Below are 16535 nucleotides of genomic sequence, written 5' to 3'. Positions count from 1 at the left end.
AGAAGAGAAGAGAAGAGAGAGAAGAGGAGAGGAGAGGAGAGGAGAGGAGAGGAGAGGAGAGGAGAGGAGAGGAGAGGAGAGGAGAGGAGAGGAGAAGAGAAGAGAAGAGAAGAGAAGAGAAGAGCCTTGATAGTACAGTGGTTTAATGCACCCTGTTATTAACACAGCTGCCTGCAATTTCTGCTGGTTCGAATCTCTCCAAGGCTCAAGGTTGACTCAGCCTTCCATCCTTTCTAAGGTAGGTGAAATGAGGACCCAGTTTGTGGGGGCAATAAGCTGACTTTGTATAAAATATACAAAAGAATGAAGGCTATTGCTTAACGCATTGTAAGCCGCTCTGAGTCTCCGGAGAAGGGCGGCATATAAATCAAAATTAAAAAAAAAAAGAGAGAGAGAGAGAATAATGAAATAGAATAGAAAAGAGAAGAATGGAATAGAGAAGAGAAGAATGGAATGGAATGGAATAAGGAAGTGGAATGGAATGGAATGGAATAGAATGGAATAGAGAAGAATGGAATAGAAAAGAGAAGAATGGAATAAAATAGAATAGAAAAGAGAAGAATAGAATAGAATAGAATAGAATAGAGAAGAATGGAATAGAAATAAGGAAGAATGGAATAGAATAGAAAAGGGAATGTTTTAACTTTTATGTTTTTATATATGGTTTTTAAATTTATTTATTTATTGTATTTATTTATTGGTTTGATTTATATGCCGCCCTTCTCCGGAGACTCAGGCAGCTTACAATGCGTTAAGCAATAGCTTTCATACTTTTGTATATACCTGCTTAGTTGGGTTTACGGCCCCCCCAAGCGATGTTCTTTTTTATATATATATACAAAGTCAGCTTATTGCCCCCACAATCCGGGTCCTCATTTTACCTACTCGAAAGGATGGAAGGCTGAGTCAACCTTGAGTTGGTGAGATTTGATCTGTTGATCTGAACTAGCAGTCAGCTGAAGTAGCTGCAGTACTGCACTCTAACCACTGCGCCACCTCGGCTCATAATGCATTGTAAGCCGTCTTGAGAGTTCGGAGAAAGGTGGCATAGAAGTTGAACAAATAAAAAAGAATAAATAGAATCAATAGAATGGAATAGAATAGGGGTGCCTCAGGGCTCAGTCCTCTCTTCCCTCCTATTTAACATCTACATGAAACCACTGGGTGAAAGCATCCGACGACACGGGGTGGGATATCAGTAATATGCTGATGATACCCAGCTGTATATCTCCACCCCTTGTCAGTTCAGTGAGGCAGTAGATGTGATGTGCCGGTGCCTGGAGGCTGTAAGGATTTGGATGGGAGTCAACAGGCTCAGACTTAACCCAGACAAGACAGAATGGCTCTGGGTATTGCCCCCTAAAGACTATGTTGATTGTATATCCTTGGTTCTAGGGGGTGAGAAAGTGCCCCCCTCAGAACGGGCTTGCAATTTGGGTGTCCTTCTAGACTCACAGCTGAAACTGGAACAACATCTGACAGCTGTAGCTAGGAGGACCTTTGCACAGGTTCATCTGGTGCACCAATTGTGACCCTACTTGGATCAGGAGGCTCTCCTCACAATCACTCATGCCCTTGTCACCTCATGGACTACTGCAACGCGCTCTACATGGGGCTACCCTTGAAAAGTGTTCGGAGGCTACAGTTGGTCCAGAATGCACCAACTATAGCAGTTATAGTGGGTCTGCCTAGATACATCCACATTACATCAATTCTCCACGAGCTGTACTGGCTCCCTATTGGTCTCCGGGTGCAATTCTAGGTATTGGTCATTACCTTTAAAGCCCTATATGGCTCAAGGCCAGGCTATCTTCAAGATCGCCTTCTACCACATAGCTCCCAGCGACCGGTAAGATCCCACAGAGTTGGTCTCCTCCAGGTCCCGTCAGCTAAACAATGTTGGCTGGCAGGCCCGCAGGGGAGGGCCTTCTCTGTGGCTGCCCCGGCTCTCTGGAACCAATTACCTCCTGAGGTCCGGAGTGCCCCCACCTTATTGGCCTTCCGCAAAGCGGTGAAGACCTGGCTCTTCCGGCAGGCCTGGGGCCGTTGATTTTGTTATAAGGATCTTGCAAGACCTGGCCACGAATTGGAGTGCATGTGTTTTAACGTTTTTAAAGTTTTAATTAATTAATTTATTTATTTGAATTTATATACCGCCCTTCTCCCAAAGGACTCAGGGCGGTGTACAGCCAGAATAAGAACACACAAATAGAAAATTTAAAATTTAAAATATATATTAAACAATGTGGCCCGTAACTAATTAAAAACCCATTTTTTAAACATTGTTTTAATGTTTTTCTTTTAACTTTTCTATGGGATTGTTCGCATTGTCTTATTCTTTGTTGTAAGCCGCCCAGAGTCCCTTGGAAGTTGGACGGCATAGAAATGCGACAAAATAAATAAATAATAATAATAAAGGAAGAGAAGAATGGAATAGAATAGAAAAGAGAAGAGAAGAATGGAATGGAATAGAATAGAATAGAAAAGAGAAGAATGGAATAGAATAGAATGGAATAGAGAAGAATGGAATGGAATACAATAGAAAAAAGAAGAATGGAATAGAGTGGAATAGGGAAAAATGGAATAGAATAGAGAAGAATGGAATGGAATACAATAGAAAAGAGAAGAATGGAATAGAATAGAATAAAGAAGAAGAGAAGAGAAGAGAGAAGAATGGAATAGAATAGAATAGAAAAGAGAAGAATGGAATGGAATGGAATAGGGAAGAATGGAAAAGAAGAGAAGAATGGAATGGAATAGAATAGAGAAGAATGGAATAGAATAGAGAAGAATGGAATACAATAGAAAAGAGAAGAATAGAATGGAATGGAATAGGAAAGAGAAGAGAAGAATGAAATGGAAAAGAATGGAATAGAGAAGAATGGAATGGAATAGAATAGAGAAGAATGCAATGGAATACAATAGAGAAGAAGAATAGAAAAGAAGAATGGAATGGAATAGAATAGAATAGAATAGAAAAGAGAAGAATGGAATGGAATAGGAAGAATGTAATGGAATAGAATAGAAAAGAGAAGAATAGAAAAGAGAAGAATGGAATAGAATAGAAAAGAAAAGAGAGGAATGGAATAGAATAGAATAGAAAAGAGAAGAATGGAATAAAATAGAGAAGAATGGAATAGAATAGAAAAGAATGAAATAGAGAAGAATAGAATAGAAAAGAGAAGAATGGAATAGAATACAAAAGAGAAGAATGGAATGGAATAGAAAAGAAAAAAGCAATATTCTTTCTGGCAGCCCCTGAGATATGGGAAGATACCATCATGTCTCCTCTCCTCCTTCTTTTCATCAGACTAGAAAATACCCAGTTCCAACAACTGTTTTTTTTAATGTTTTAGCCTCCATCTTTGTTGCTCTTCTCTGCACTCTTTCTAGAGTCTCCAGATCTTATTTATTTATTTATTATACAAAACACAAAGAAAAATAGGAATAGGAAATCAGGAAAAGGAGAAAGACAGGAAAAGAGAGTCTGAGGTGCAAGAGAAAAAAGGGGAAAAAAGACATTGACTTCTTTTTTTAGCACAGTGCAAGATTTTTTTAAAAAAGCCATTCCAGCCTGACAATTCAATCTAATGGACAAAAGCAAAGTCATTTTATCTCTCTTTCCTTTGAACACTTTAAATGTGAAAATGCCCAATTTAACGGCTGGGGAAGGAAAGGGCAGAATGGTCCTGAAGACCCTGTTGGCGTGGCTGAGGGAGGGAGGGAGGGCTCCCGCCTGAGGGGATCTGCGCTCTGATTGGTCGCTGCGGGTGGAAAGGGGGCGTTTCCCATTTTCCCGCCTTTTCCTTCTGGGCGCCGTTTGAGATTTACCTCAGGATCTTCCTGACTGTCTTCTCTGCTGCGAATCTTAAATACCTTTATAGGGAAGTAAAAGTAAAGGTTTTTGTGTCCGTGTCTCCCTCTTCCTTTGGACAGAAACTGCCTATTTCCTCCACGTTAAACCTCTTCAGTTGCCGCTTCCAGTCGGGGGTTTTTATTTTATCCCCCGAGAGTGTCGGAAGAAAAATCAGGTCCAGTTCCAGGAAGGGAAGAAAATGGAGGCTGCTTAAGAAAGGAGGTTGATTGACGGGCGGAAGCAACAACGGCCTGCAGTCAGAAGAGAAGAGCGCTGGAAGGGACCTTGGAGGCCATCTAGTCCAGCCCCTGTGGAAGGTCTCCGGGGAAAGGAGCGGGAGGCGGAGGAGAAACGGCCAAACTTTAATCCGGGGTCTCCGTTCGGGGCCGATTTGAAAGGAAAAGGAGGATCCTGACCCACAGAAGGAAAGGAAAGGAAAGGAAAGGAAAGGGGGGGTTGGAGGGACCTTCCGAGCAAGAGAAACGCGGGTTTCAAGGAGGGGAGTCGCCTTTTTCTGCCCCGAAGCGAAGCGGGGCCTCTCCCTGGTTTAGCTGAGGGGCTTCCGAGGGTCCCTTCGGATTGGGGGGTGTCTGCCTGTGACCCCCAAATTGTCCTCGCTACCTCGCTCCCCCCTTGTCACCCAGCGCAGCGGCTCTTCCTACAGCAGAATCTCCATATGGAACGAAGATGCGTTTGTGTCTTTTTCTCGGACCTTTGAGTTGGGAGGGGCCAGAAGGAGCTGAAGCACCAATGGGAATTCTCCCTGCTCGAGCGTCATCGGCCTCCAGGCAGGTCCTTTGTGACGTCACCTGAAGGAGGAGGGAGACTTCGGCGCAGAGAGCGAAAGTGGGAGGGGGGATCCCTTCAGTCTTGGGGGGCTGCAGATCAAGGGGGGGTTCAGGGCAGGCCCAGAAGGGACCCTCCACTTTCTTTGCTCTCTTCATGATTCTCAGGCAGACTTCCCTCTGGGTGCATGGAGGGGTGGACTAGATGTCCACTTAGGTTCCCAAACTGCCCCAGGGGACTTGGTCCTTCTCTGAAAGGGGCCTCCGGGCTCTTTCTAGCTAACTCGGGGGAGGGGAAGGGGCCCTGACACGGGGACTGAGGGTGGGGGGGCTGACTAAGGAGGAGAAGGGGATGAATTCCCCAGGGGCGGAGGGGGCAGCCCCAGAGTCAGGGAGGGGCTGGGAGGCCAAAGGGCTGCAGCTGAGAGAGGCCAAATCCAGGAAAGGCTCTTTCTCCAAGTCTGAGTATCCCAAGGATTCTCTCTGGCAGCTCCGGGGTCCCATTCCCCCCCACTCTCGGCATGGATCCAGATTGGAGCCCCCCCCCAAAGAGCTGCCAGGGTCCCCAGGGCCCTTCCTCTGGAGCGGAGCCCAGGGCTCTGGGGGCCATCCTGGCGCCGGTCTCCGAGGGGGCCGTTTTTTGCCCTCCGCTCAGCTGGGAAGAGGGGAGGAAAGAGGCTCCTTGAGCAGCAGCAGGGCCCTTTGGAGGCTGCGCAGGAATGGGGGGGCTGCTCCAGGTCATCTGTGCAAGCGGTGGCGGAGGAGGGGGGGGATTTTTATTTTATTTCGTTTTTCCTTCTGTCGTAGTTTCTACTCCTTCACTTCAGAGCGAGGCTAGGGGAGCTTTTCCTCCCACGGGGTTCGATACAGTAGATGGGGGGAGGGAGGGAGGGATTTCTGCTCCCCCCTGCTCTAATTCCCCCCCTCATTCAGATCAGTAACAGCCTTTCTTCAACCGGACCCGTCCTGCCATTTGCGGTGGGGTGGGTCAAAAAACCCCGCAGCGCTGGGGTTCAATGTGGCCCTCCGGCAGCCCCTTTGCCAGGCAGGGAGCAAAAGAGGGAAGCTTCCGGGAGGGGGGAGACTGACCCTCATGATTGGGGGAGGGGCACTTCCACCCAGGAATTTTGTGTGTGTGTGTGAGAGAGAGAGAGTGAAAGCGCCCAAGGACTCTGTTAAATTGGGTGATTGAGGAGGCAGAAACAAGGTAGTGACAACAGCTCTTTAATGTAGCCTGAGACTTCAGCAAAGGTTACAGGCAAACAGCTCCCCTTATATAACTTGCTGGCCAGGGAGCTGACCAATCACAAGTGACCTATTGTTTAAATCTCCCGCCAAAACTATATATATAACACACTCCATCTCAGAGTACTTTGCTAACAGTGTTTCTCCCACTTTTTAATAACAGTTATTTTTAATAACTGATTATTTAATAACAGATTATTTTTAATAACAGTTAATTCTTTAATGCTGAAGAACATTCAATTTGTTATTTTTATTTATTTTTATTTTTATTGGATTTCTATACCACCCTACTCCCCAAGGACTCAGGGCGGTGAACAGCCACAGAATAAAACACATAAATACAAAAATTTAAAATAGAATAAAAACGAATTAAATAATTTGGCTGAGACAAATTTAAAATACCCAATAATTTAAAAACAAATTAAAATTTACATTTAAAAGGGGAGAAGATTTAGGCCAGGCCAGCTTGATGAAATAAAGTCTTGAGCGCGCGACGGAAGGTGCACAGATCCGGGATCCTCCGTATCTCCAGGGGAGCATATTCAAGATTGTAGGTGCCCCCACAGAGAAGGCTCTCCTCCTAGGGGCCGCCAGTCGACATTGTTTGGCCGATGACACCCGGAGGAGCCCCTCTATGGGAGCGTACTGGCCGGTAGGAGGCTATTGGTGGTAGAAGGCGGTCCCGTAGATAACCAGGTCCTAAGCCATGGAGCGCTTTAAAGGTGATAACCAAAACCTTGAAGCGCACCCGGAAGACCACCGGGAGCCAGTGCAGCTCGCACAGGAGAGGTGTTACATGGGAACTCCACGTCGCTCCCATAACCACCCACGCGGCCGCACTAAATTATTTGTAATTTAAAGCCGGGCCCTAATCTGGTTGCCACCCAGACAAAGAACAACATTTCTTTCTTTTTTTAAAAAAGTCTTTTTATTATTTTTTAAAGACCAAAACTTGACAAACACAAACATAAAACATATATTTCCTTTTTCCAACAGTTTCATAACGGTATTCTATTATTTACATTTTTTCCCCTGCCCTTCTTTTAACTATACTTGTCTTTATAGTCCCTTTATTCCTTATTTCTCTCTATATAACCTTTCACACATACTATATATCTATATATTATTTTACATTTTACATTTTGTGACATTTTCCCATTCTTTTCTTATTTACTGTTTCTAATCTCCAGCCAATTATACCATTTGTTCCATACTGCATAGTATTCTGTATCCTCCTTTTCTTTTATCTCCTTTGTTAGTTTGTCCATCTCAGCACAGTCCAGAATTTTTCTTATCAGTTCTTCCTCAGTTGGTAAATTACTATTTTTCCAGTTCTGTGCATATGCTAGCCTTGCTGCCGTAATTATATGTAAAATTAGGTATTCTATTTCTTTGATATATTTCCTGGTGGATATTTCCAATAAGAATAACTCCGGTTTTCAATCTATGGGTTGCTCAATTATCTCTTCCAACTATTTCCTAATTTTGGTCCAGTACTTTTTTGCAGATGGGCATGTCCACCATAAATGATGATATGTTCCGTAAGCCTTTTTACATTTCCAACATTTTGGTGAAATGTTTGGAAACATCTTGGCAATCCTTGCCGGAGGGAGATGCCATCTCTAGAACATCTTGATTTGGTTTTCCTTGAATGCCATTTTATATTTGTTTCCCACATTTTTTCCCATTTCTCCAATTCTATATTATATCTAAAAAATTTCCCCCATTTTATCATTGGCTCCTTGATGACCTCGTCTTCCATCTTGTATCTCAATAAATATTTATATATTTTGTTAATTAATTGTTCCTCTGTTCCTTGTATAATTTTATCCAATTCTTGTAGACCATTTTGAATTTCATATAATTTTATATCATATTTGTATTTGGAGTGAATTTGTGTATATGTCCACCAGTCTACCTCCCTATCTAGATCTTGTTCTAGTTCTTGTTTTGTTTTCAAATTTCCCTGTTCATTTAACAAATCCTTATATCTAATTACCTTATCAATATCAATTAAATTTGGAGGTTTCAATGCTTCCATTGTGGACAACCACGTTGGAATTTTTCTGTAGTGTTTATTTTTTAATTTTCTGCCAAGTCTGTAAGAGAACATTCCTTAATATATGCCTTTGAAAGTAACTATATTACTTTTAAACTTTTCATCCCAAAGGAATGCCTGCCATCCCGCTTGCAGGTCGTGTCCTTTTATAGCTAAGACCCTTTTATTTCTTAACTCCATCCAATCTTTTAACCAAGTTAAAGTAGGATGCGAGGGGTTTGTAGATATTTTCATAGCCCTTTTTTTTTTTATTGCAAAAGTTTTACAATCACATTTTCACCCCTTTTTCCCCCCCCCACCTCCCCCCCCAATCTTCCCAACCTCCCTAACCCTCCCCTCCCCCCAAACTTCCCAACCTCCCTAACCCTCCCTAACCCTCCCCTCCCCCCTGACTTCCCTATAGTATACTCATAATCATGAAGAACCCTAATATAATAACATAATATAATATAACACTTATATATAAACTTGAGCCCTTCCCTCCCCTGTATAATTTTTCTCTTTATCTCATTACTTTAAAAAATTTCTAGTACATTATTTTCAAGTAAAAGCTATTTGATACTTTCTAGTTTGATATTTGTTCTGAACATATTCTATCCACCTTTTCCATTCCCACTCATAAGTCTCTTGTGAACAATCTTTTAAATATGCTGAAATCTTCGCCATCTCTGCAAAACTGACCATCTTCAAAGTCCATTCCTCAATAGTGGGCAAAGCTTCATTCTTCCAGTATTTACCTATCAACAATCTTGCTGCTGTTATCATATACAATATCAATTTTGTTTCACCCAATGTAAAACCCCTAACTATACCCAGTAAAAACAATTGTGGAGAAAATTGAATTTTTTTCTTCAAAACATTCTGCATGACCCACCAAATTTTTATCCAAAAAGCCTTAACTTTCCTACAGGTCCACCAAACATGATAATACGTAGCATCCAAACATTCACATCTCCAACATTTTGGCTGAACATTAGGGTACATACATGACAACTTTTTGGGATCTAAATGCCATCTATAAAACATTTTGTAGAAATTTTCCCTCAGGCTCTGCGACTGTGTAAATTTAACATTCTGAACCCAAATTTTTTCCCATGTTTCCAGCATCACTGGTTCTTCAAAATTCTGTGCCCACTTAATCATACAGTCTTTAACTAGTTCAGTTTCTGAATCTCTTTCTAGCAAAACATTATAAAGCCTTTTGATATGCATTGGACCTTTCTCTCTTATATGTCTAACCAATTCTTCCTCATGCAGCATAATACCAGTTTTTTGGTCCTCTTTCCATCTCAGTTGTAATTGATTATATTGTAACCAAGTTAAACTAATCCCTTCATCCAACAGTGTCTGCAATGTCTTCAGCTGCCATCTGCCCGCATCTGTAAAAAGAACCTCTTTATATAAAAACCCCCCGAGTGACATTATATTTGTATTCCACAAAGTATGACCAAGATCCAGCCATAGCGGTATTTTATAATCCCATTTGAGTCGGTGCTTCTTCCAAACTCTCATCAAAGAGTCTCTAAGTATATGACTTTTAAATACTTTATCTACTTTGTCGTCGTAAAATAAGTAAGCATGCCATCCAAATTCAAGATCAAAACTTTCTGCATTCAATATTCCAGTCTTTTTCCTTCCAAACCAATCACTTGTTAAAGTTAAAGCTGCCGCATCATAATATAGCTGTAGGTTTGGAAGTTTAAGACCTCCTCTTTCTGGAACATCTTGCATAATTTTCAATTTCACTCTCGGCTTCTTCTCGTTCCAGACAAACTTATTCACTCCAGATTGCCAAACTTTCAATTGTTTATCACTTTTAAGCACCGGAATCATTTGAAACAAAAAAAGAAATCTTGGCAAAATGTTCATTTTAACTGCTGCTATTCTTCCAAGTAAAGACAGCTGCAGTTTTTTCCAAGTCTCCATGTCTTTCTGCACCTCTCGCCACAACACCTCATAGTTATTTTGAAACAATTTCATGTTTGATTCTGCAACCTGAACTCCTAGATATTTTACCTTAGGTACAGTCTCAAAACCTGCCCTCCTTTCAAGTTCATGTTTACGATCTTGTGTCATGTTTTTAACTATCATTTTAGTCTTTTTTGGATTCAGTCTAAAACCTGAGACTTTACCATAGTCTTGTATAATGTCCTTCATCAGGATTATTGATTCCATTGGTTGTGATAGGGTAACAACCAGATCATCTGCAAATGCCTTTATTCTGTAATCCTCTTGCCTAATCCTTATTCCTTTCAAGGTATTAGAGTCCCGTATTGTATTTAACAAGACTTCTAGTGTTAGAATAAATAAAAGTGGGGACAACGGACATCTCTGTCTTGTTCCTTTTTCAATTTTAAACTCTGTTGTCAAACTTCCATTAATGATGAGCTGTGCCTTTTGCTCTTGATAAATTGCTGAAATCGCCTGTATAAATTGATCCCCAAAATCCATCTTTTTTAAAGTCTTTAGTAGAAAATTCCAATCAACTCTATCAAAGGCCTTCTCTGCGTCCAAAAAGACCAGCACTGCAGGAATCTGTTTATTCTTCTCAAGATATTCCAATAAATCTATTACTTGCCTTACATTGTCCTTCATGTGTCTGCCCTCGATAAATCCCGCTTGGTCCTCATGAATCACCTTTTGGATTACTGGCATCAACCTGTTGGCTAATACTTTCACATAGATTTTATAATCTGTATTCAAAAGAGATATTGGTCTATAATTCTCTGGTTTTTTAGGACCAACTTGTTCTTTTGGTATCAAAGATATGTAAGCTGTTGTCCATGATGAGGGTATTTTACCCCCCTGTTGAATATTGCAAAATAAATCTCTGAGTTGTTCCACCATTTCAGCTTGCAAGGTTTTGTAATACAGTGCAGTCAAACCATCCGTACCAGGAGCTTTGGCTGTTTTTAACTGTTTAATTGCTACTATTATCTCCTCCTCTGTTATAGGATAATTCATTCTTTCCTTTTGTTGATCAGTAATTTTTGTAACTCTTTTATCGTTTAAGTATTTTTCTATAAATCCATTCTGCACCTCCTCCTTGGCATATAATTTGGTATAATAGTCCACAAAAGCTTCTTTAATTAATTTTTGTTGAAAAATTTCTTTCCCTCCAATATCAATACTATCTATAGTCCGTATACTTTGTTTTTTCCTCAATGTGTAAGCCAACCATCTGCCCGGTTTATTAGCGTTGCAAAATGTATTATGCTTCGCATATTGTAAATTTGTTGCAACTTGTTCCGCCATAAGCATTTGAAATTGGTCTCTCAAAAGTTTTATAGCACTACTTATTCTTTCATCTGTTGGATTTTTAATAAGTAACTGTTCTTTATTCTTTATTTCTATTTCCAATTCAGATCTTTTCTTTTGTCGAAACAGTCTATGTTTAGAGTTCATGTAGATAAGTACCCCTCTCATATAAGCTTTACTTGCGTCCCAGACAATTTCAATTGGGGTACCTTTATTCAGATTTATTTCAAAAAATTCTTTCAGATGCTTTTTAAGTTCTGTTATATTTTTTTCATATCTAAACAAGTTCTCATTTAATCTCCAAGAACGTCTCTCAACCTTATCCATCTCAATTTCTATCCATACTGGGCTGTGGTCAGTCAAAGTTCTTGGAAAAATCTTTGTTCTTTTTGTCTTGACAAGTAAATCATCTGACAACAAGATAAAGTCAATCCTAGAGAAGGATCTGTGTCTATCAGAAAAGAAAGTATAGTCCAGTTCTTTTGGATTATGTATTCTCCAAACATCTTTTAGTTCCATATCTTCTTTCATGTCAAAAAAAGTCTGTGGTAGTCTGATTCTAGACTTTGCCAAACTCTTTTTATCTAATTTAGAATCAATTACTCCATTCCAATCTCCCATAATTAAAATAGATCTATAATCCCATTGCAGTATTTTGGTATGTAGCATCTTGTAGAAATAGTCCTGTTGTTGATTGGGAGCATAAATTCCAATCAAAAGAATTTGGCCATTTACTGTAAGCAATTCAATTGCTATAAACCTACCATCTTCATCTGCTTCTATAATTTTAGCTGTTAATCTTTTGTTTACATAAATAACCACACCATTCTTTTTTTGCAAAGTTGAAGATATAAAAAGCCCTTTTTGACTTGTGCAGTATACAGGTCCTCAATGGAAGGCAGGTTGATAGCCATTGTTTTTTCTGCAGTTCTAATTATCCTCTGAAGTCTGTGTCTGTCTTGTTGGGTTGCAGAACTAGACCAGACAGTTATAGAGGTGCAGATGACAGACTCATGGTAATACAATAGAATGCTAAATGTTTAGATTAAGATGTTAGAATTTGTGATAAAAAAATTGTGGTTTGACTTTTATTTTAAAAGATGTAAATGGATGAAACTTGGAATCAAATTTGTCAAAGAAGTATGAGCAATTGTACCTACTTGTGACCGGACCAAACCTTTGCTCTCAATAGATGTATTTTATGTTTAAGAGTTTTTGTTGGAAAAATAAAATTTGTTTTTTTTTAAAAAAAAAGAGGTGCAGATGACAGACTCCATAATTCCTCTGTAGAACTGTATCAGCAGCTCCTTGGGCAGTTTGAGCTTTCTGAGTTGGCGCAGAAAGAACAATCTTTGTTGTGCTTTTTTGATGACGTTTTTGATGTTAGCTGTCCATTTTAGATCTTGCGATATGGTAGAACCTAGAAATTTGAAGGTTTCTACTGTTGATACTGGGTTGTCTAGTATTGTGAGAGGTGGAAGTATGGAAGGGTTTTTCCTAAAGTCTACCACCATTTCTATGGTTTTGAGTGTGTTCAGTTCCAGGTTGTTCCTGTCGCACCATGAGGCTGGTTGTTCAGCCTCCCGTCTGTATGCGGATTAATCATTGTCTCGAATGAGACCAATCACTGTTGTGTTATCTGCAAACTTCAGCAGTTTAACAGATGGATTGTTAGAGATGCAGTCATTGGTATATAGAGAGAAGTGGGGAGAGGACATAGCCCTGGGGGGTCCCTCTGCTAATTGTACAGGTATCTGATGGCGATTCTGCTTAGCTTCACCTGCTGCTTCCTGTTTGTTAGGAAGATCTTTGTGGAATAGCTTAAAAAAAGGCAGTAACTTTACAAAGTGAAAATCGTGACTGTTTGAGCAAAAGTGCAAATTCTGGATAAGAAAAAATATTTCAACAAGAAAATGGAGGGAACATTTTTAAATAAGTGGAAATTGAAAAGTTTCAAATTGGCATTTTATTGAAAACATCTTCAACTCGTATAGATTACTTTTAGTACTTGATTCATCCTTTCATCCTTCTGAGATTGCTAAAATGAGGACCCAGGTTGCTGGGGACTTTTCTGACTTTGTAAACTGCTCAGAGATAAAGTGGTAAAGCATTGTGGAATAGTATATCAATCTAAGTGGAATCGCTGTTGCTATATAGTTTCTCCTGAGCGTAGATCCTTCTATGAGAAATAAGAGGACCATTCTGAGCAAAGCACTTTCCACATTCAATGCATTTAAATGGCTTCTCTCGAGTGGATCTTTTTGTGGCTTATAAGTCCACTGCTCTGAGTAAATGTCTTCCCACACTCCATGCATTTATACGGCTTCTCCCCTGTGTGGATCCTCTTATGGGAAATAAGATGATCTCTTCGAGCAAAGTTCTTTCCACACTCCATGCATTTGTATGGCTTCTCTCCTGTGTGGATCATCTTATGGGAAATAAGATTACCTTTTTGACCAAAGGCCTTTCCACAGTCTGTGCATTTATATGGTTTCTCTCCTGAGTGGATCTTTTTGTGGTTTCTAAGTCCATTTCCATGAGTAAACGTCTTTCCACACTCCATGCATTTATATGGCTTCTCCCCTGTGTGGAACATCTTATGGGATATAAAATAAGCTCTTTGAGCAAAGGCCTTTCCACATTCCATGCATTTAAATGGCTTCTCCCCTGTGTGGATCCTTTTATGGGAAATAAGATTACTTCTATTAGCAAACGTCTTTCCACACTCCATGCATTTAAATGGCTTCTCTCCTGTGTGGAGCTTTTTGTGTCTTGTAAGTCTACTCCTCTGAGGAAAACTCTTTCCACACTCCATGCATTTATATAGCTTCTTCTCTGTGTGGGTTCTTTTATGGGAAATAAGATTACTTCTTTGAGCAAAGGTCTTTCCACACTCCATGCATTTATATGGCTTCTCCTTTCTGTGGGCCACCTTTTTGTGGCCTCTAAGTCCATTGCTCTGAGCAAAGATCTTTCCACACTCCAGGCATTTATACGGCTTCTCCCCTGTGTGGATCCTCTTATGGGAAATAAGATTCCCTCTATGAACAAAGGTCTTTCCACACTCCAGGCATTTAAATGGCTTCTCCCCTGTGTGGATCCTCTTATGGGAAATAAGATGATTTCTTTTACGAAAGGTATTTCCACATTCCGTGCATTTAAGTGGTTTCTCTCCCGAATGGATCTTTTTGTGTCTTGTAAGTCCAGTGCTCCGAGTAAACATCTTTCTACATTCCATGCATTTATACGGCTTCTCCCCTGTGTGGAGCTTTTTGTGTCTTCTAAGGCCACTACTATAAGCAAAGGTTTTTCCACACTCCATGCATTTATATCGTTTCTCCCCTGTGTGGATCCTTTTATGGGTAGTAAGTTGGCTGCTTGTTCTAAAACATTTTCCACATTCCAAACATTTATAAGGTTTCTCTTTTGTGTCAATCACTTTTTGAGATTTAAGGAAGTTATTTCCAAGGGAAAGAATGAATGTCCCATTGTAATTTTGTCCTTTGTGTCTTCTTATAGCATTGTCTCTTTTGTTTTGGGTTAAATAATGTTCATTTACTTGTACTTTAGCTTTGATTAGATTCACACTTTTCCCAACATATTTTTCCCTTATTTTCTTTTGTTGGGCAAGAAAGTCTTGCATCGGAGCATCAGTAGAAGATGAGCTTTCCTGATTCCAATTCTTTGACTGGTTCCTTTCATGGCTTTCGAATTCCATTCGAATTCCAAACTTCTCCCTTCCATCTTTAGCATTGATCACTTGCAACAGTTCACAGGAATCTTGATTTTCCTGCCCATTATTACCTTCAAAGCAAAAGGGAAATGAAAATGATAACATGGGTTACAAGAGAAAAAGATCAAAGTGTAGAAAGTCAAGTGAATTTCCTTCTGAGTTTCTCCGAAATTCCATTAGGTTGTATGTTTGCATGCTTATAGTGGTCTGATATAGACATGATGATTTCTATATTCATGAGTGATGAAAGCTTTGAAAATATCTAGAAAACATCTCTTTCTTTACAATTATCTATATATATATGCAAATCTCACTCAGAGTCAGTTTTGAGTTAAGAAATAGAATGGAATAACAGAGTTGTAAGGGACCTTGGAGGTCTTCTAGTCCAACCCCCTGCTTTGGCAGGAAACCTTAAACCCCTTCAGACAAATGGTTATCCAAATCTTCTTAAAAACTTCCAGTGTTGGAGCATTCACAACTTCTGGAGGCAGGTTGTTCCACTGATTAATTGTTCTAACTGTCAGGAAATTTCCCCTTAGTTCTAAGTTGCTTCTCTCCTTGATTACTTTCCACCCATTACTTCTTGTCTTGCCCTCAGGTGCTTTGGAGAATAGCTTGACTCCCTCTTCTTTGTGGCAACCCCTGAGATATTGGAACACTGCTATCATGTCTCCCCTAGTCCTTCTCTTCATTAAAGTAGACCTACCCAGTTCCTGCAACCATTCTTCATATGTTTTAGCCTTTTTGTTTTTCTTCTCTGCACTTTTTTTAGAGTCTCCACATCTTTTTTACATTGTGCCAACCAAAATTGGATGCAGTATTCCATGTGTGGCCTTAGCAAGGTATTATAAAGTGATATTAAGATTTCACATGATCTTGATTTTATCCCTGTTTATGTAGCCTAGAACTGTGTTGGTTTTTTGGGGGGCTGCTGCACACTGCTGGCTCATATCTAAATGGTTGTCCATTAGGACTCAAAAGATCCCTCTCACAGTTACTACTATTGAGCAAGGTACCACATATACTATACTGTATCTGTGCATTTTGTTTTTCTTGCCTAAATGTAGAACCTTACTTTTTTCACCATTGAATTTCATAATAATCAGGGGAAAGATCCAAAGCGGAATTAGGAGAAAACATTATTTCCTAATTCCGCTTTGGATCTTTCCCCTGATTATTATGAAATTTATTGGGGTGGGTTAATTTCAGCAGAGACCTGTGAGAACTGAAACAATTTTGAAACAAGCTCCTTCTTCCCCAGTGTACCTTGGAGCAGCTGCTCCACGGTGTCCGTCTGGCAGGCAGGACTCCCTTTCGGCCTGTTCCTTGATCCCAGCAATGAGACTTTGGAGCGAAATCCCCTGCTTGAAGCCTTCCATTGGCTTGTAAACACTGCTGAGACTGGAAAGGTTGGGAGGCTTCAAGAATGGCTATTTCGCTACCCCAAAGTCTCATCGGCTTGCAAGGGCTCTTTGGCCGGATCTGGTACAGGTGTCAGTTCATAGAGAATGCAGGCCTAAAGTTCTTTAGTGGAAGATTACATGAGATCTCAGGCTACTAATCTCGCGTGACCTCACACCGCAGTACTTTAGGCCTGTG

The 16535-nt window shown here is 40.3% G+C and overlaps 1 pseudogene; it reads right to left on the bottom strand.

Annotated features, from left to right (window-relative positions):
* The window catches only part of LOC139311686 (zinc finger protein 721-like), a 38175-nt pseudogene that overhangs the window by 17927 nt on the left and 3713 nt on the right, over positions 1–16535 (bottom strand).

The sequence above is a fragment of the Pituophis catenifer genome, unplaced genomic scaffold (genome assembly GCF_029215685.1).
Source record: "Pituophis catenifer annectens isolate HBS135680 unplaced genomic scaffold, rPitCat1.0.hap2 SCAF_2, whole genome shotgun sequence".
Classification (NCBI taxonomy): domain Eukaryota; kingdom Metazoa; phylum Chordata; class Lepidosauria; order Squamata; family Colubridae; genus Pituophis; species Pituophis catenifer.
The sequence above is the reverse complement of the archived record's forward strand: the minus strand, read 5'-3'. Positions and strand labels throughout refer to the sequence as shown.